The 19,547-nt window shown below is 44.4% G+C and overlaps 2 non-coding genes across 2 annotated transcripts; one reads left to right on the top strand and one right to left on the bottom strand.

The window, feature by feature from the left end:
- Positions 1-210: 210 nt before the first annotated feature.
- Positions 211-283, bottom strand: Trnaa-agc (transfer RNA alanine (anticodon AGC)). Its single transcript has one exon. It is a non-coding gene; the product is annotated as a tRNA-Ala (tRNA).
- A 175-nt stretch (positions 284-458) lies between these two features.
- Trnaa-agc (transfer RNA alanine (anticodon AGC)) lies at positions 459-531 on the top strand. Its single transcript has one exon. It is a non-coding gene; the product is annotated as a tRNA-Ala (tRNA).
- The last annotated feature ends 19,016 nt before the right edge of the window (positions 532-19,547 follow it).

Genomic DNA, 19,547 nt, shown 5'->3' with positions numbered 1-19,547 from the left:
GTCCCATAGTGCTCAGAGCCATTTGAACCATCCTCCCCCCTACTTTCGCTTTCGGTTTGTTTTCATTCTAAACTCAGTTGTGTTCTAAACAGGAGGTTCGTTCCTAAGGTGAAGACACAGTAATCGCACTAACTCCTTTTCTTACTGGTACATCAGACCTTTCCATTAAAGGGTTAGTAAATAATGAGAAACGCTTGGTAAAAACTTTTCTGGAGGCGCCGGGTATCGATCCCGGTACCTCTCACATGCTAAGCGAGCGCTCTACCATCTGAGCTACGCCCCCAGATACCACAGAGACACTTTCCACCAGTTGAGACACAGTACTGGAGTCCGCCTTCTGGCATCCGAAGCAACGCTGCCCACTGCGAAGGCCACACCCATCGACTGGCCGTCTCCCAAACGGAGCAGAGAAAGTTCGGTACGAAGTGTCTGCTAGCAGGACAGTTCTGTCCAGAGCTGGGGGCGTAGCTCAGATGGTAGAGCGCTCGCTTAGCATGTGAGAGGTACCGGGATCGATACCCGGCGCCTCCAGAATTCCTTTTCCCACTAAAGGAAATACTATATTTTTTATATTTTTCAGAGTTCTCGTGCGTGGGTAGATCCCCAAATGAGTCGTCTCCATCTCCAGCAAACGTCAATACAGAACGAGCCGTATCCCCTAGAATATTTTTCGTCCTCTTGTTTTGCAAGGTATTTTATGAAGTAACAAACTATGTGTATAAAACTAAACCGGACATGTAGAATGAAAAGGTGACCGAGTTGAAAGCACGAGAATTACGAAGAACTAATGTTGGAGATGATGATGGTGGTGGTGGTGGTGGTGGTGGTGGTGGTGGTGTTGTGTGATATCAGCGTCATTTATGCCCTAGTTTACGTAATACGGTTTTTTATGAACAGTGAGATTTCGGCTCTATAATTCTTTGTCTATTACTGGCGAGACAAAATTTAGGTGTTTGTGTAGGTATATCTTCTGAGCATTTTGGTACAATGAACTCCTGGTCTACGATGGTTGACTACAGAGTTCTCTCCTCTCTCTCTCTCTCTCTCTCTCTCTCTCTCTCTGCCTCCCCCTCTCCCTCTTCTTCCCTCCCCCCCCCCCCATCTCTCTCTCCCGGTCCTCATCTCCTTCAGTCTCACTCTCACTCAGTTTCACAGTCCGTTATCTTCGACCACTGTATCACCACGAATCCAGTGATGGGGCGAAATCATCGCCAGTAATGAGAAACACACGGCTGCTACAGACTGTAAAACATAGCGTTCTTGTCTTGCTTATAGTCAGATCATTTCATTTAGACACTGTTTTACTAGCAGCTCCTCAATAGTAGTCACTAGTCTGAGTGAACACAGTTCCATTCCAAGGCCGAGGCAATTTCTTTTGCGCCCGGTATTCAGCGCGGTACCTCTCTGAGTGCTTCAGAAGCCCGATAACTAAGTCACAGAGTTCAACAGTAATTTATATGTGAGATACCATTAGACAAAGTCAAAAAGATTCACTGAAGTTTCGTTCTGCACACGACAACATTTTTTTCACAGAAATAAAGCCACTCATCGCTTGAGCTTTCCTTGAGTACGAGATCGCGGTAGTAGTCCGGTGACGCACACTTATCACATAACGTCGTAGGTGTTCCACTGGTTGTCCGTGGATGTGAGGCATCAGATAATCAAATGAAATTTTCTTTGTTTATGTAAACGAAGTGTCCCAACGTTGAGCCACTGACAGCACTGTATTCGTGACAACGTCTCGCGTAACCGTATTTGATCATATTACAGATATATCGTTTTGTTTCTCAAATTCTTATCTGAATGAAAAGTGACACAAGAATCCATAGTTTACCTTTTTCTTCGTCTTTTGTTCTTTTTGCTCGCTATCTCAAAAGAGGGACGATACAACTTTAAATGCTGCACGAAAGTAGAGTAAAAATTTACAGAAACGAATGCACTTTTGAATCAAGCCTGCAGACTTGATACTCACTGTTGCGAATTATTGCCCTGGTTCCAGTGTGGTCGTCAATGATGATGGCACTCGACCAGGAAAATCTCTGAACTCAGCTGGTGACGGTTACCCTCAGGAAATCAATAATTTGGAGCGTGTCGAATATCGTGCAACCACCAGCGTATGTGCAGACGATGCTGGAAATTCCATGCTTCCGTTTTAAAAAGAATATAAAAGAAAATTCTCAAAAAGAAACATCAGATGTTTGTACTCCACCAGCCACCTTACTAACACCACTGCACTCGCACCCGGGAGAACGGTCGTCTAAAACCCCGTCAGTCCATCCAGATGTTGGTTTTCCCTGGTCTTCCTAAAGATGAATGTCGGTATGCTTCCTTCCAAAAGGAACCTTCGATTTCTCTCCCTACTGAAACATACCGAGAAGTAGGCTAACTTCTCGTATGAATTTATCTGTACCACTTTTACTTTCCACGCCTTTAGTACTGTTTTAGTTTCGGAATACTTGATAAATTTTTTTCTAAAGTGGTACATGATACGTTTTAACCATCGTAAGAATAATATCTTTCTTACTCATTTATTCTAACGTAGGTAATTTTTGTCAGTCACAACACGTTATCATAATGTTTCTCAAAGCTTTCCAACCTATTAATCTCATTATAAAACAGAGAATATTAGTGCAAACAATATTTTAAAGACAAATGTTTCTTGAAAAAATTAGAAATTTCTATCATTAAGTTGTTAAAATCATAAGAAATGTCACACAGATTACATGAAAATTTATTTAAACTGTTCCAGACTAAAATTTTCGTTCATTATTTAAGTAACTACCTTTGTAGTTAGTTTTTCGAAAAACTATTTAAGGAAAATCACTTAATTGCAAGATGCCAGCAATGTTTTATAGGCATTCCATTCTGGAATCCTCCATCTTTAAATCGTGAATAATTTACGTATATATTCTCACTAATTTTTCTTTGATTTTTCACATATGAAAAAATATATTTTTGCTACAATTTACTATTATTGATTTAAGCCCACTAAGGAGCGCTTATGACTAGTTTTTTTTTTTTTTCGATACTCTCTTCCGTTCCCAATATCTTTTGAGCCCTGCTGATAATTTCTCCTTCCTCTCCTGTGAAAGGAGCTTCCGACGTTTAAGGACTCTAGGTGGTTAGGACAGAAACTTTACCATAGCTCAAAATTTGGAACGATCTTCTACCTCAAGATCAGAGATTCCAGCCGAATCCAAGTCCTTTAGTACTTCATTAAGCCACCCGCTTCCAGTCTTGTAGCTTTTAACCAATGAGAAGATTTGTTAAAATTTATACTTATACGAAAGTCAGAAATAATTAAAATAACTGTAAGTAAACTAGATGTATCCTGATTGGTCTGGCGCTCATACACATACCTAGTAGTAGTAGTAAGAAGCGCGCCAGAAAGCAGTTTGTATTTCGGTAGTTTGGCAGTCACGAGTTCAGAGTTTATTTCATTCCAGTTGTTTCATTGTGATTTTTTTTCAAGTGCTTTGGATATAGGTTCGGTGAATGTAGATGTTTGTATAATTTTGATAAATCAATTAATAATGAAAAGAAGAATCATTTGAGTACTCCGTGCGTATTTATCAACGAGACTCGGAGAGTAATTGTAAGTACGATATTGCAGTGCCGGTACTCTTCTGATGACGATGTACTCCAGCAGCCACAGCCGTTACTAAACACATCAGATGAATTCGCAGTTGCGAATAATGACCACCATCAGCTGTAAAATGGAATGACGAAAGTGAAAATTTTTGCCGGACCGGGACTCGAAGCCGGAATTCCCGCTTATCGCGAGGGGTCTCATTGTTTGGCTATCCGTGCACGACTCACGCCCAGACTCTAACTTCCCTGTGTCCCGGTCCGGCACAAATTTTCACTGTCGTCATTACATTCTACAGCTGATGGTGGTCATTATTCGCGCGGCTCCTCCCGCCAGAGGTTCGCGTCCTCCCTCGGGCATGTGTGTGTGTGTGTGTGTGTGTGTGTGTGTGTGTGTGTGTTTCTTAGCATAAGTTAGTTTAAGTAGTGTGTAAGTGTAGGGACCGATGACTTAAGCAGTTTGGTCCCTTAGGAATTCACAAACATTTGAACATTCGCAACTGCGAATTCATATGATGTTTTCGCTGTAAGTCGTGAAGACACTGAATGAAACGAATCCTCATAGACTGTGAAGTTAAGTACTCTTCTGTGAAAATGATCTTTACAAAAGTTAATTTTACCTTCAAAAATAGTGTGTTCAACACTAAAAGTGCATGCAGATCATTTACATGTTTTTTATCCGTAATCTTGTGAGAAATTTATACTATCTTTGTCCGATCACAGCTAGTGCTCAGTCTCTTAATGACTTCGGAGTCGACGGTTCGCTACACTTTGAAGATCCATCCGTTTTGCCCTGGTCCCCACACATCGACCCCGTATGACTTTCCCTTGTTTCCGAAATTAAAATCAATGTTGTAACAACGCCATTTCTATCAATATCACGACATTAAGAAGAATTTCTTCGAGACCTGAAGGATGTTCCGAAAGAAGCTTCCCAAGATTGAATGACGAAGGTGAAACACTCCACGTGTGTGTGTGTGTGTGTGTGTGTGTGTGTGTGTGTGTGTGTGTGTGTGAGTGGCGGAGGCTAGCGCCTGGAAGAAGAGTAGAATTAAATATCTCTAAGTGAGATAAAAATATTCCTACGAAGGAGTTGCGTTACTTTTTTTATAAACCTTGTACACATTGGTGTTCGCAGCAGATGGCGAGGGGGAGGCAGTCTACGCATTTATACAACAGAGCGCGCTCAGCGAGCGTCGGGTTGTCTCGGTTTCTCGTCACGCTGAGGGGTAACGTCCTCGCAGAGGTTCCTTCAACAGCCCCAGCCCACTCCCCGGCTCCCCTAACTTCGGTCTTGCGTCACAGGGCGCGTTGTGGAAGCAAGGGCTCTACAGAGGAGGGCAGAAGCTGAGAGCCTCCCATAGGCCGCCTGGAAAACGTTGCCCGCTCCCCATACTCCACCCCCAGAACCGCAATGGCTCAGGTGGCGGTGTGCGTCGTGATCCATTATTCAGTGGGTCTAACAGACGCCGTCCGCCGTCACCAGCGTTACGAGAAGAAAGGCTCGCAAGGAACTCCACTTCAGGCTGATCTTCATCTCAGCGAAACTCAACCGTCCAGTGGACAACTGAGAAGTCGCCATTTCTAGTACTGACTGTTGATAAATAGTATCCAGAAATTCTAGCATCCTCCATTCAAATGTCCCAGTAGTAATTTTGCCCACAATCTTCAGTTTCGAACACGTTGTCAATTTTAATTTGAAGATTACATGCGTAATAAGTTGAGGTGACAAAAGTCAGGGGATACTTCCTAAAATCGTGTCGGACCACCTTTTTCCAGGTGAACTCAACAAGTCGTTGGAAGTCCCCTGCAAAAACACTGAGCCACGTCGCCTCCATAGCCGCCCATCATTTGCGAACGTGTTGCCGGCGAAGGATTTCACGCACGAACCCACCTCCCAGTTATGTCCCATAAATGTTAGATCGGTGGTCAAATAATTCGCTCGAATTGTTCAGAATGTTCTTGAAACCAGTCGCGAAATACTGTGGCCCATTGACATGCGCATTGTCATCCATAAAAATCCCATAACTTTTTGAGAGCGTAAAATCCATGAATGCCTCCAAATGATCTTCAAGCAGCCGAACGAAACAATTTATACTCATTAGTAGGTTCAGTTGGACCAGGTGACCCAGTCCGTTGTATGTAAACACAGCCCACACCATTATGAAGCCACCAACAGCTTGCACAGTGCCTTGTTGACAACTTGGGTCCATGGCTACCATCAGCTCTTAGCAACTGAAGTCGGGACTCATCTGACTAGGCCACGGTTTTCCTGTCATCTAGGTTCCAACCGATATGGTCACGAGGCCAGCAGAGGCACTGCAGGCGATGCCGTGCTGTTAGCAAAGGAGAAGAAGGTAGGAGATTAGTGCTAAACGTCCCGTCGACAACGAGGTCATTAGAGACAAGGCACAAGCTCGGATTAGGGAAGGTTCAAATGGTTCAAATGGCTCTGAGCACTATGGGACTTAACATCTGAGGTCATCAGTCCCCTAGAACTACTTAAAACTAACTAACCTAAGGACATCACACACATCCATTCCCGAGGCAGGATTGGAACCTGCGACCGTAGTGGTCGCGCGGTTCCAGACTGTAGCGCCTAGAACCGCTCGGCCACCCTGGCCGGCGAATTAGGGAAGGCATGAGAAGCAAAGCGGCCCTGCCCTTTCGGAGGAACCAACCTGGCATTAGCCTTAATTGACTTAGGGAAATTACGGAAAACATAAATCAAGATGGCTTCCCCACTACGCCACCACGTTCGATGCTGCGAAGTCACTCGCGTTGGTCGTCTGCTGCCATAGCACATCCACAACGAATCTCGTCACACTGTGCTGACGGATACGTTCGTCGTATGCCTCACATTGATTTCTGCGCTTACTTCACGCAGTGTTGCTTGTCTGTTAGCACTGACAACTGTACGCAAATGCTGCTGCCGTCCGTCGTTAAGTGAAGGCTGTCGGCCACTGCGTTGTCCGTGATGAGTGGTATGGCCTGAAATTTAGTATTTTACGCACACTCTCGACACTGTGGATCTCGGAATATTGAATTCGCTAGCGCTTTCCGAAATGGAGTATCCCATGTGTCCAGCTCCACCTACCATTCGGCTCTCAAAGTGTGTTAATTACTGTCGTGCGGTCATAATCACGTCGGAAACATTTCCACATCAATCACCTGAGTACAAATGACATCTCTGCCGGTGCACTGCCCTTTTATACCCTATGTACGCGATACTACCGCCATCTGTATAGGTGCATACCGCTGTCCCATGACTTCTGTCACCTCAGTGTAATGCACTGCAGCCTTCGACTTCGTAATCTCTTAACTGGTAAACTGTTATCAAAATTTGATCAGTTTTAGGCAATCGGGCTGTTTAACTGGTAGCAGAAGTCTCCCTCGTTTACCATACACGCTTCAAACAATGACCGCGTGCTCTAACCGATCCCAGTTAAAGACATAACGAACGGGTACTCTTAATAACTGTGAAAGTACTGAATAATAGCACTCTAGGTTAATTTTCACAGCACTTTCGGAATTTATCATCAAATAACAGACGCTGATTCTTACACATACACTGTTAAAATCACAATTCTGCCTTTCATGCGTTAAGCCCACTACATAGATAATTCTTCCAGTTATATGAAAATCAGTGAGAAACATTCTGCTTAAATCGCTTGCGATACAGTTTTGTTTCTTGCCTGTTGCCCGTAGCTCGTGGTCTAGCATCGACAGAGCCGGGGATTTTCTCCACTCGGGAATTATGTGTTCGTATGGTCATAACTGACATACTATTGAGATGGCTGAATGGGCACGAGTCACCTAAAAAAAAAAAGACCGATGAAACATTAAAAAAGAAGAAAAAAAGCGAGTAGCATCGTTGCCTCTAGATCGCACGGTCTCTGGTTCGATTATCGGCCGAGTCGGAAATTTCTTTCCTTTGGGGACTGGGTGTTTCTATAGTCCTAATCATTTCGTCTCATCTTCATCACAAAGTCGCACAAGTCATCGGAGTGGCGTCAGACGGAAAGACTTCCCCAGGCGACCGAACAACATAAGATGGGATGTCTTGGGTAAATATGACACGTGATCCTTTCATTGTTTTCTCCCGTGTTAGCTAACAATGTTACATCCAGTTTCGTGTCCTTTACGTGGCCACGCTCCACACGTCCCGACTCTGGCCCCAGATTCGACAGAAGAGAATCAATGCTGGGAGGGAAGGTAAAGGTGGCCGAGCGGTTCTAGGCGCTACAGTCGAACCGCGCGTCCGCTACGGTCGCAGGTTCGAATCCTGCCTCGGGCATGGATGTGTGCGATGTCCTTAGGTTAGTTAGGTTTAAGTAGTTCTAAGTTCTAGGGACTGATGACCTCGGATATTAAGTTCCATAGTGCTCAGAGCCATTTGAACCATATCTGTAAGAGATATTTGTTTAATTACCGGTCTCATGGGGCGAACAGCGCGATCGAGGTGGCCCCTCAGATCCTCAATTGGTTTCAACTCCCGAAAGTTTGGAGGCCAGGGGAGCACGGTTAACTCATCATAATGTCTTCAAATCACGAACATACATTGCTAGCTGTGGGGCACGTTGCGTTGTACAGTTGATAGACGTCATCGTGCCCAGGAGAAACATACTGCATTTAGAGGTGGACATGGTCGTCAAGGATACGATCATTTTTGTGGTGATCTATTCTGCCTTCCAGAATGACTAGATAACGCAGGCAATGCCATTAAAATATTCCCCAGAACTGTAATGCTCCTTCCTCAGCATCCTTCCGACGATTGTTGCAGGATGGCTGCCGTTTGTCCAGTATAAGTCATGGGACTTTCTGGTGCGGATTTGGGTTCAAATTCCGGGCTTCGTCGCCAATGAACAGCAGGTACGCGAACAGGGCGCCTGCAGCGGAGGCCTATACGCAGCAGTGTTCGCTGATCTTTCGTTGAGGAGACACAGGTGGTAGCGCCTTGGTCCATCTGGGCGATCAGTTGCTCAACAGTTGCACGTCTATTCGCCCGGACATGTCTCCGCTGCTGATTTCTATGACGTGTGGCATACCACAGTTGCCTCAAGACCGGTTTGTTGTGCTCTACATACTGTAATGACGGCGGCACGCAGCCGTTTCGGAAATACCCGAATGCCAACGATCATGCCTTTTGGACGTCAGATGAATGGCTTACCACAACGCGTGCACTGTTTCCCGCGTCCCCCGCCCCCCCTCCCGCTCCCTGGCAATGCTAGTGCTGCCACTTGCCGTCTGAGAGTGGTTATTGGACGTTAATGTGGAAACGAAAGTAGGTGGAGGTCACACTAGTAACTGTACACTTTTTCTATTTTTTCATTCGTAATTCATTCCTCCTGTAAGTTCTTAAGCGTTCTTCTCGCCAGACTATGTCTGGAATGTCTGCAATGCATTCCTTTCTGGGTGTCATACTTTCCTTCAATTTTAGCCATTACGGACAAAGATCGAGGGTTTGCACACCGTTCGTCTAAAAGTTTCGGTTAAATTTTTCAAGGCCAGTAAATTCATCAAGTTTTTACTTAATGTTGTCTTAGCTGGTACAATTCTGCCAACATATTCAGTTGTCGCAAAGTTTTAAACATGGCTGCTTGGTTCAGTGACCATTTCTAAATTAAAATTGAAACAAATGAGCCCTTGGTCACAATTGTTTTTAGCCTTACTGACCAAGTTTCAACACCTCTAGGAGTACCTTCATCAGAATCAAAACAATTAAAATGGCCTATAACAAAGTTACAGATTTGTAGAAAAAGACAATTTTTGTATAACAAGTATAAGTACTGACTAACAATAAAAGACAGAGGCAGTACGTACATGTCACATATAAATTATTTTATATGTGAAATGTAAGTACTGCCTCTGTCTTTTATTGTTAGTAGGTACTTACACTTTTTATACAGAAAATGTCTTTCCCTATAAATTTGTAACTATGTTGTAGGCCATTTTAATTCTGATGGAGGCACTCTTAGAAGTATTGAAACCTAATCAATAAGACTAAACAAAATTTTGACCGAGGGCTCAATTGTTTCAATTTTATATTCAGTTATTTTGGTACCTACATATGTAAGGCTAGTAAGTTGTTCCACAGTATCGAAATGTAATTTCTTGTTGAGTACCAACATTTCGCCTTCATTTTTGCCTACGTTCATGCTACAGTGAAGGACGAAGGCTGCGTTGTTGGTGAGTACCTACACTAAAGAGCCAAACAAACTGGTTCACTTGCATAATATCGTGTAGGACCCCCGCGAGCACGCAGAAGTGCCGCAACACGACGTGACATGGACTCGACTAATGTCTGAAGTTGTGCTGGAGGGAACTGACATCATGAATCCTGCGACTGTCCGTAAATCCGAAAGAGTAGGGGTGGAGATATTTTCTGAACAGCACGTTGCAAGGCATCCCAGATATGCTCAATAATGTTCATGTCTGGGGAGTTTGGTGGCCAGCGGAAGTGTTTAAACACAAAAGAGTGTTCCTGGAGCCGCTCTGCAGCAATTCTCTACTTGTGGGATGTCGCATTGTCCTGCTGGAATTACCCACGTTCGTCGGAATGCACAATGTACATGAATGGATGGAGGTGATCAGACAGGATGCTTACGTACGAGCAGTATCGCCGAAAGTTAATAGGAATTGAATAGGATACCCCATTAAACGGAACAAGAGCTAGCTGGTGGTTGAAAATAGACAGTGTCAAATCTGAGGTGTGGGGTGCGCAGCATTTTGACGTGCTCGATGGTTAAGTTTTAAACACCGTATTTAAGAGGTGGACGAATTATGCTATCAGTAAAGTAAAACAGATAAATAAAAGGCAACAAAGACATAGTATCACGGTTTGAACAGTGCAAAAAGGTTTCCCACAAACATCCAAAGACACTTGAGACAAGCCAATGATAACTGGAGAGCCATTTTTGGTGTATTGGTGCGAAACGTAAACAAAGGGGAAGAAAAAAAAAAGAAAACTTTAGTAACAATTGGAGTGTGTCATCACAGGAGATGGCTGAACATTGGTGTATTGGACGAGTAAGGAATTAAGACATCCTGCAACGAATCACCCAGAGAAAAGGCATAATAATGAAAATAAAGAAATGACAAGATAAACTGTTAGGCTCATACTATCTGAAGAACAGTGTTTAGCTTGGCCCTCTTTCTTTTTTTCATTTGATTTCTTGTTTGCATAAAATTTGCAATTAATCATCTCAGGTATATACACTGAAGCACCAGAGAAACTGGTGTAGGCATGCGGATTCAAGTACAGAGACATGTAAGCAGGCAGCTATAGCAACGGCTATATAAGACAAGTATCTGGCGCAGTTGTTAGATCGGTTGCTGCTGCTACAATGGCAGGTTATCATGATTTAAGTGAGTCTGAACACGGTGTTCTAGTCGGAGCACGAGCGATGGAACACAGCATCTCCGAGGTAGTGATGAAGTGGGATTTTCCCGTACGACCGTTTCACGACTGTACCGTGCACATCAGGAATCCGGTAAAACATCAAATCTCCGACATCGCTGCGGCCGGAAAAAGATCCTGCAAGAACGGGAGCAACAACGACTGAAGAAACCGTTCAACGTGACAGAAATGCAACCCTTTCGCAATTGCTGCGGATTTCAATACTGGGCCATCGATAAGTGTCAGAGTGCGAACCATTCAACGAAACATCATCGATATGGGCTTTCGGAGCCGAAGGCCCACTCGTACACACTTGACCAGTACACGACACGAAGCTTTACACCTCGTCTTGAATCGTCAACACCGACACTGGACTGTTGATGACTGGAAACATGTTTTGTGTTCTCGTATTATGACGTTCTTAGATAATACAAATCTCCTTCATCATAACCAACATGGATTCCGCAAACAGAGATCATGTGAAACTCAGCTCGCCCTATTTGCCCAAGAAATTCACAGTGCCGTAGACACTGGCGAGCAGATTGATGCCGTATTCCTGGACTTCAGGAAGGCATTTGATACGGTTCCGCACTTACGTTTAATGAAAAAAATACGAGCTTACGGAATATCGGACCAGGTTTGTGATTGGATTCAGGATTTCCTAGAAGAAAGAACACAACATGTCATTCTTAACGGTTCAAAATCTGCAGATGTAGAGGTAATTTCGGGAGTACCGCAAGGAAGCGTGATAGGACCTTTATTGTTTACAATATACATAAATGACTTAGTTGACAACATCGGTAGCTCCGTGAGGCTATTTGCAGATGACACGGTTGTCTACAAGAAAGTAGCAACATCAGAAGACTCGTACGTACTCCAGGAAGACCTGCAGAGGATTAATGCATGGTGCGACAGCTGGCAGCTTTCCCTAAACGTAGATAAATGTAATATAATGCGCATACATAGGGGCAGAAATCCATTCCAGTACGATTATGCCATAGGTGGTAAATCATTGGAAGCGGTAACGACCGTACAATACTTAGGAGTTACTATCCGGAGCGATCTGAAGTGGAATGATCACATAAAACAAATAGTGGGAAAAGCAGGCGCCAGGTTGAGATTCATAGGAAGAATTCTAAGAAAATGTGACTCATCGACGAAAGAAGTAGCTTACAAAACGCTTGTTCGTCCGATTCTTGAGTATTGCTCATCAGTATGGGACCCTTACCAGGTTGGATTAATAGAAGAGATAGACATGATCCAGCGAAAAGCAGCGCGATTCGTCATGGGGACATTTAGTCAGCGCGAGAGCGTTACGGAGATGCTGAACAAGCTCCAGTGGCGGACACTTCAAGAAAGGCGTTACGCAATACGGAGAGGTTTATTATCGAAATTACGAGAGAGCACATTCCGGGAAGAGATGGGCAACATATTACTACCGCCCACATATATCTCGCGTAATGATCACAACGAAAAGATCCGAGAAATTAGAGCAAATACGGAGACTTACAAGCAGTCGTTCTTCCCACGCACAATTCGTGAATGGAACAGGGAAGGGGGGATCAGATAGTGGTACAATAAGTACCCTCCGCCACACACCGTAAGGTGGCTCGCGGAGTATAGATGTAGATGTAGATGTAGATGTTGCCTTGTCGGTCGAGTCTCGTTTGAAATTGTATCGAGCGGCTGGATGCGTACGGGTAAGGAGACAACGTCATGAATCCATGGACCCTGCATATCAGCAGGGGACTGTTCCAGCTGTTGGAGGCACTGTAATGGCGTGGTGCGAGTGCAGCTGGAGTGATATGGGGCCATGATACGACTAGATACGACTCTGACAGGTGACATGTACATAACCATCCTGAATCATCACCTGCATCCATTCATGTCCACTGTGCATTCGAAAGGACTTGGGCAATTCCAGCAGGACAATGCGAAACCCCACAACTAAAGAATTGCTAGAGAATGGCTCCAGGATCACTTTTTTGAGTTAAAACACTTCCGCTGGCCACAAAACTCCCCAGGCATGAACACCGAGAATATGTGGAATGCCTTGCAACACGATATTCAGAAAATATCTCCACCCCTTCGTATTCTTACGGATTTATGAACAGCCCTGCAGGATTCTTGGAGTCGATTCCCTCCAGCACTACTTCAGACATTAGTCGAGTCCGTGTCACGTCGTGTTGCGGCACTTCTACGTTCTCACGGAGGCTCTACACCATATTAGGCATGTATACCAGTTTTTTAGCTCTTCTGTGTAGTATGAAACTTACTCATAATGTATTGTGGAAGTTGGCAGAAGCACATTTTTATTATGTAGTAGTACGCTATGTGCCAATCAGTCGCGTGGTTCAAAGACTCTGTCGCCTGGGTCAAAGACTATCTACTTAAAGCTCTCGTCTGCTAGAGAAATAACATCTTTGGTTGCATGATAATGATTACCTGCAAGTTGTACTCCGCGCGCACAACCAATCTGGGGGCTCGGCGGTTAGTTTTCAGTTCTAATAGGGTCATGTGGCTGGCTCAAATGGCTCTAACACTATGGGACTTAACATCTGAGGTCATCAGTCCCCTAGAACGTAGAACTACTTAAACCTAACTAACCTAAGGACATCACACACATCCATGCCCGAGGCAGGATTCGAACCTGCGACCGTAGCGGTCGCGCGGTTCCAGACTGTAGCGCCTAGAACCGCTCGGCCACCTCGGCCGGCTATGCGAACATCGCGAGAAATGAATCCTTCAACATAAATGCAGATGCTAGTCGAGCCTGCTCGTTGAACTGTTGTATCTGATCACGAATGACACCTCTGCAACGTCCTTAATAAATTGTAAGTCAGTCATGGTCAGAACAGTGTTATGTGCAGTTTGTGGGTGTGTCATGTTGGAGCTAAGTGACTTCCAACGTGGGCAATTTGTTGGTGCTCGTTTGGTGAACACATCCGTAACCAAGGTAGCCGATGTGATTGGCGCTTTAAGAGGCACCATATCGAAGATTTATACAACATACAGGGAAAGCAGGGAAAAAAGTCTGCTAAGTCACAAGTGGATGGCAGTGTGTGTTGAATGATCGTGACAGACTGTCATGGAAGAGGATTCTGACGGAAAACGAGAGGATGACAGCTGAAGAAGTCACTTTAGAAATGAATGCGGCACTCGCGGAATCTGTCAGAACCACAACACAAAGAGAGCTGCATAATGAGGGAACGCAGGGCGAGGTGGAATTCCAAAACAGCTCATCAATGACACCAACGCCCGTAATAGCTAAAACTGATGCTGAATCCATCAAACCTGGACTTCGAAGCGACGGAAGAAAGTCGTTTGGTGGAATGAGTCTTTTTTTTCACTTTTTCCAACTTCTGGCAGGTTATACGTCCCAAGAGTGAAACATGGCATGGTTTCGGCGATGATTTGGGCAGCCATGTCGTGATATTCCATGGGCGCTTTAGTCACTCTGCAAGGCCACGTTACTGCCAAGGATCAAGTGACTATTCTGGCTGATCAGGTCATCCCAGGGTGCAACGTTAGCTCTGAACGGTGATGCTGCGTTCCGAGACGACGCAGCTCCTGTTCACTCGGCTCGCGTCGTCCAGGGTTGGTGTTGTGACCACAACAACGAACTGTCCAGCAATCTGCAGATCTCAATGTTTCAAATGTATTCGCAGTTGCGAATATGGACGACCATCATCTGTGTATAATGGAATGGCGGCAACGAAAATTTTTGGCGCACCGACTCGAACCCCGGTATCCCGCTTATTGTGAGCGGTCGCCTTACTATTTGGCAATCCAACCACGACTCACGTCGAGGCCTTAATTTGCATATGTCGTCAACCATGTGTCTACTACCTGTACTCGTAAATCCATTATGTATATTCCCTTGCACCGTAATTCGGAATAACACAGATCTGAATATTATTAAGCCTTTGTTGTCTACTTTTTGGAGAGAATGGTACGTGATCGCTACCTTCCATCATCTTTACCTGGAGGAAGAATGGTGTAAGGTTGCCCTGAAAACCTTACAAGACCTCTCGTCTTGGAATGGTGCAAGGCGACTGGAAGCTGTTTTGAATGCCAACGGTTTTCCGACACTGTATTGACTATTATCAATATTTCGGCCGGCCGGTGTGGCCGTGCGGTTAAAGGCGCTTCAGTCTGGAACCGCGTGACCGCTACGGTCGCAGGTTCGAATCCTGCCTCGGGGATGGATGTGTGTGATGTCCTTAGGTTAGTTAGGTTTAAGTAGTTCTAAGTTCTAGGCGACTGATGACCTCAGAAGTTAAGTCGCATAGTGCTCAGAGCCATTTGAACCATTTGAACCAATACTTCGTGTTTCCGATGATTCGATAGTTTTATCCGTCCCTTGCAGCTCCCAGTTGTTAAAAACATTTGCTGGTTTGCTTTCGGGTGCAAAGACGAATAAGTTTTGTTTTTCAGTAAGCGAATACGCTACGTATAGTTGACCTTGCATGAAACACGAATCATCTTACATTCATTGCGCAACATTGGAATGTTTGCCCACGTGCTTTATTGGCAGTCATATTGTACCCTGATCTTATCATAAATCGGAGCCCTTTAAAGAAGAATGGTAAGTTAGTTGTAATTATGGAATTCGTTTTATTAATACTGGCTTTCCTCTTTTCCGGTTAATATTTTCTCTTTTGTGATGTTGTACAGAAGCCAACTTGCGAGAGCATACCGAGAACACTGAGCAGATTTAAGAATTCTGTTGGGAAGTTTACGCTTTTGTTTTGGGTGAGCATGGTAACCATGGATTTAAATATTTTTTCTCCCCCTGAAATTATACTCTGTTTGCGGCGATTTGTTTGCTGAGTTACGTAATTTTGTTTCTAAAATTTTTCGCTGACAATACCATTTCTTGTTTACGTAGTTGCTCTATAAGCGGATAAACTTTGTCGATGAGGAGTTCTTTTATTTTTAATGCGTTGGTCAGCTCCTCGGAAGAGATGACTTTGGTGTAGTGCAATACAATGCGACATGAGCATTTTCTAAGCTGTATTCTAGAACGTTCGAGAATATTCTAAAACGTTGCAAAACATCCGTTAACGATAGTGAATATTCTAGAACACTGCGAAACATCCGTTTAACATTCGAAAATATTCGTAGAAGCTCGAGAACATTATGTAAGAATCTTTAATTTTTCCCTTGAATAATAAACTCATGTGAAAGAGACAGAAGTAGTCCTGGTGACCACAACGGTGCGATGGTGCCCAATTCGAACACTCATAACTCCACAACAGCTACTACGCACAGTCACTACAGTGCACACATGGGGACCCAAGGGCAGGGCCAGATTAGCTGAAAACCCTGATAAGAATTCGGGAAAGGTTAGTCGAGTATCAGTTATATAACGCAGAAATACATAACGTACACCTAGGACGAACAGCAAATTTTGGAAATTTGTGGTAAGGTCTTATGGTACCAACCTACTGAGCTCATCGATCCCTAAGCTTACACACTACTTAATCTAACTTTAAACTAACTTACGCTAAGGACGGCACAGACATCCACGCCCGAGGCAGGACTCGAACCTCCGACGGGAGGAGCCGCGCGGACCGTGACGAAACGCCCTAGACCGCGCGGCTACCTCGCACGGCGGACGAACAGCGTACGGGTAAAAATTGCGGAGGCTGGTAAAAGATTATAACTGTCAAACTGATATTGGATGTACTGAGTATGTAGAGGAGAGCAAAAGACAGGTGGAGAAAGAGGTCAAACCAGAAGAAAACGAAAGTCTAAAGAAGATAAGCATTCAAATGCAAATGGAGTTTAAAGAGTGAGTCAACCTCTCCCTTAGAAAGCTAATTTCGCAAAGCACCTATTTTCCACTTCTTCCTAATACTTTCCCGTTCCACTGAGTCTTCTGCCCTACTGCTGCCGAGCGAGTTGGAGCACTTGACTCGCTTTCGGAAGGACGGCGGTTAAAATTGCCGACCGATCATCCACATTTAAGTTTCTCGTGAGTACCTTGAACAGGGTAAGGCGAATGCTGCGATGGTTCCATTGACAGAACACAGCGGATTTCGTTCCCCACCATCCCCAAATCCGAGCTTGTGCTCCGTCACTATCTGGTCATCAAGGAGAAGCAAAACTCTAATTTTACTTACTTCTTTCTTTGCTTCTTTGCTTCCTTCCTTCTATAATCTTGAGACACCATTCGCTTCGGAGCGCTGGTATTCTTCGTGACTTTCCAGGTCCTATTTTAATTGAATTTACTGGATTCATTTTGTTTAAATCCCTTCTGGCTATAACAAATCGCCTAAAATAATGAAAAAATAAATAAATTGCCGTTGTGGACCGACTATTAACAGCCTTCTTCTGGACATCGTAACTGCTCAACGAGCTGTTTCATCAGCTTCGACATGCGAAGAAAGCCGTTGATGATCGAAACTTCTGATTTTATTTCGTTTCAAAATAGACTACGTTTTCACATTATACTCGTAAGGTTTTACCAGTGTTCTAGCGACAACTGGAACATGGATTCATTGTATACATTTCAGCACGGTCCTTCAATGCGAGAAAGTAATGTTTTATCATTGACCTAATGTGGTAGATCAGACGTGTCTTACTGGAAGGACTGGAAGAAACAACCCAAAGCAGCATTAAGAGGTCTGGAGCGCATCGTGAGGTGACGAGCGAGAAGACACGGCACGAGTGTTCCGTGTAATACACGGGCGGTGCTTGAGGTAAAGGGCTGCGGGCGGTGTTCCACAAATTAAAAAAGCCAGGAAGGGTGGCCGTTGATCAGAGCCGGCTGAATATTCATGCGGCCGCTTAATCAGGCGCGCTCCGCCTTGGCTTACTCGGCTGGCGAGCGGGTGAGCCGCAACACAGCGCGATGGCACAGGATCGCGGGAGTCTTTTCCGATCGCGTTCGTGATTCAGTGGCTAGCGATTGCTGCTACGAGGGACTAGGCTTAAACACTCGGCAGCTGAAGTTACACGAAGTAAACAGCGAAATCTAATGCCTTAAGCACTGCGACACGTAGCTGGGTATCAAGCTGCTTGATAACTGCTACTAATATCCCTGAAATGCACTGGAAAACACTGCGGCTGTGACTGGCAAATGCCATCAGCCATTTAATCGTAGAAAATCACACAGATTACTCGGATATCGTCCCTGAAACTTGTTAGTTGTTTCAGGCGCTCACAGTTAGGTTCGATAAGGCTTTAACACAGTGACTGGCTACCGTGAACGAAGCAGCCACGTATCGTAACTACACGACAATATCAGCATCGTTCTCTCACCACTTCCTAAAATCAGTTGCATAAAATAAAAATACTTCCATTCTCCCATTTCCGACCAAGATTTTCGTGAGCTTTGCATTGGTTATCAGAAGAATGCCAGAACTGTAATTCCCAGCTCACCATCATACTATGGGGTACTGGGCAGAAAAAAACAATGTTTTACAAGAGGCCTCATTCAGCTACTCGTTAGGGAACGAGATACATAAAAAAGAGGTCACCGCACTGTTAATAAAACCACATAAAACACACACACACACACACACACACACACACACACACACAAACAATTTTCGACGAAACCCAATATAACTGCCCTCAAATTTCACCCGTGGCCTATCTCAACAAGAAATGTGATACTACGAGGACATCAGCACGTTACAGGTCACCATTTACCGTGTTACACTTGTCTTCTTCACATTTAGATGCAGTACTCCATTTCCTCTGCACTGAGTTACGAATTCTTCCAAACAACCCAAGATCACCTCGCAAATCTCTACGAAATTATACAATTGGCTCTCTCGTTTCAAACCGTATCAGCTGGTTTTCTCTTTCCTGAGTCGTCTCAAAAGTGACAAGGATTTAACAAAAAAAATGGTTCAAATGGTTCTGAGCACTATGGGACTTAACTTCTTAGGTCATCAGTCCCCTAGAACTTAGAACTACTTAAACCTAACTAACCTAAGGACATCACACACATCCATGCCCAAGGCAGGATTCGAACCTGCGACCGTAGCAGTCGCACGGTTCCGGACTGAGCGCCTAGAACCGCGAGACCACCGCGGTCGGCAAGGATTTAACATAGTGATCTTGCATGGCAAGGTACAGGAGCTTCTTCATAGCTGACCATATTACATACATCTACATGGATACTCTAGAAATCACATTTAAGTGCCTGGCAGAGGTTAAATTGAACCACCTTCACAATTCCCTATTATTCCAACCTCATATAGCGCGCGGAAAGAACGAAAACCTATATCCTTCCGTACGAACTCTGATTTCCCTTATTTTATCGCGATGTTCGTTCCTCCCTTTGTAGGTCGGTTTCAACAATATATTTTCGCATTCGGAGGAGAAAGTTGGTGATGGAATTTCGTGAGAAGATTCCGTTGCAACGAAAAACGCCTTTCTTTTAATGATGTCCAGCCCAAAGCCTGTTTCATTTCTGTGACACTCTATCCCATATTTGCGATAATACAAAACGTGCTGCCCTTCTTTGAACTTTTTCGATGTACTTCGTCAGTCCTATCTGGTAAGGATCCCACACCACGCAGCAGTATTCTAAAAGAGGGCG

The sequence above is a fragment of the Schistocerca cancellata genome, chromosome 1 (genome assembly GCF_023864275.1).
Source record: "Schistocerca cancellata isolate TAMUIC-IGC-003103 chromosome 1, iqSchCanc2.1, whole genome shotgun sequence".
In the NCBI taxonomy this organism is placed as follows: domain Eukaryota; kingdom Metazoa; phylum Arthropoda; class Insecta; order Orthoptera; family Acrididae; genus Schistocerca; species Schistocerca cancellata.
This window is presented reverse-complemented; position numbering and strand designations above follow the sequence as displayed.